The sequence below is a fragment of the Hipposideros armiger genome, unplaced genomic scaffold (assembly GCF_001890085.2).
Source record: "Hipposideros armiger isolate ML-2016 unplaced genomic scaffold, ASM189008v1 scaffold_203, whole genome shotgun sequence".
In the NCBI taxonomy this organism is placed as follows: domain Eukaryota; kingdom Metazoa; phylum Chordata; class Mammalia; order Chiroptera; family Hipposideridae; genus Hipposideros; species Hipposideros armiger.
The window spans coordinates 1946641-1948387 of NW_017731553.1; the positions used below are offsets into that span (position 1 = coordinate 1946641).

Sequence of the window (1747 nt, forward strand, 5' to 3'; positions counted from 1 at the left end):
ATTCCAACATCTGATTCATCTCAGCATTGGCATCCGTTGATTGTTTTTCCTCATTCAACTTGTGATTTTCTGGCTCTGGTTATGATGGGTGGTTTTCAAGTTTACCTTGGACATTTTGTTCATTATGTCAGGACATGTTGAGAACTATTTAGCTCTTTGATTTCAACAGGCAGTCACCCTGCTTTAGCTTAGCATGCAGGTCTTGACCTTATTTTGCAAGCTGTGGTTCCAATGGCAGTTTTTAGAGACTGTGGTATTATTTTGGTGTGTTTCATTGATCTGGTGCTATTCGGGCTATCTGTGTTTCCTGCTAGCACAGACTGAAGGGGGCAGAAGCGGTCTCATAGGTCAGGTGGCAAGGTGTTCTCAGTTGTGAAAAGGAAGGGTATGTTGAGATCCCCTTCTTGATGCCTCTAACTGCTCTGGTGTCTCTGAGTCTGGGGTACAGGATTTTTTACCTGTGAAAATAAAGAGGTCTCCAAGATTTGGCCATGTGCTGTTGACTGGGTTCCTTTTTCCAGTTCTTCCTGCCTGCCCTGGTATCTCTCCGCAGGCGAGGACAATCTCAGGTTCATTGGGACAGAGATGCTTCCCAGTGTCAACCTTTATAAAAATGTTTATTTTTAACACTTCTATTTTGGTACAATTTACATAATACAAAATTCATGTATTATAAGCATTATAAAACGACTTTTTGTTGCTTTCCAACTTGGGCCTGGCAGGATGGCTCCCGGAAAGGTGGGTGGTGATAAGAAGAAGGGCTGTTTAGCCATCAGCAAGGTAGTGACCAGAGAATACACCATCAACATTCACAAGCACAGCCATGGAGTGGGTTTCAAGAAGCATGCCCATTGGTCACTCAAAGAGATCTGGAAATTTGTCATCAAGGAGATCGAGCCCCAGATGTGCAAACACCAGACTCAACAGAGCTGTCTGGGCCAAAGGAATAAGGGATGTCCCATATTGCATCTGGGTGTGGTTGCCCAGAAAGCAAAATGAGGATGAAGATTTACCCAATAAGATCTATATGTTGGTTACCTATGTACCTGTCACCACTTTCAAAAATTTACAAACAGTTAATGTGGATGAAAACTAACTGCTGATTGTCAAATAAAGTGATAAAACTACCAAAAAAAATCCAAAAAACAAACACACACAAAAATAACTTTTTGTTAAGTTATAGAGTTTTGTAACCAGAACCACAATCCAGTTTTACAACATATCTATCACCCAAAGATTGCTCAAAACCTTTTACAATCCGTGCTCCCATCCCCAGCCCTAGGCCACCATGGATTTGCTGCAGGTCTCTATAAATATGCTTTTTAATAGCCTTTTCATAAAGGGAATCATACAAGATGTAGGGGTTTTGGGGCCTGGATTATTCTACCGATCAAAATGTTTTTCAGCTTCAGCTAAGTTGTTTCATGTACCAATAGTTCATTTCTTTCCATTGCAAGTAAGATTCCATCATATAGATATGCCACATTTTGCTGATGTATTATATATGTATTGATGGTTGGTTGGGTTATTGTTAGTTTTGGGGATATTATGAATAATGTTGGTATAGTCATTTAAATGCAACTGTTGATGTGGGCACATTGTTCATTTGTCTTTGGTAGATGTCTACAAGTGGAAATGGTGAGTCATATGTTAAGAAATTGATGAGCTGATTCCAAAGTGTACCATTTTCACATACTCCCCACCAACTTATGATGGCTCCTGATTCTCTGTTTGAAGAGTTATGTTG

The 1747-nt window shown here is 40.1% G+C and overlaps 1 pseudogene; it reads left to right on the forward strand.

The window, feature by feature from the left end:
* The first annotated feature begins 723 nt into the window (after positions 1–723).
* On the forward strand, positions 724–1096 carry LOC109388678 (60S ribosomal protein L31 pseudogene; annotated as a pseudogene).
* The last annotated feature ends 651 nt before the right edge of the window (positions 1097–1747 follow it).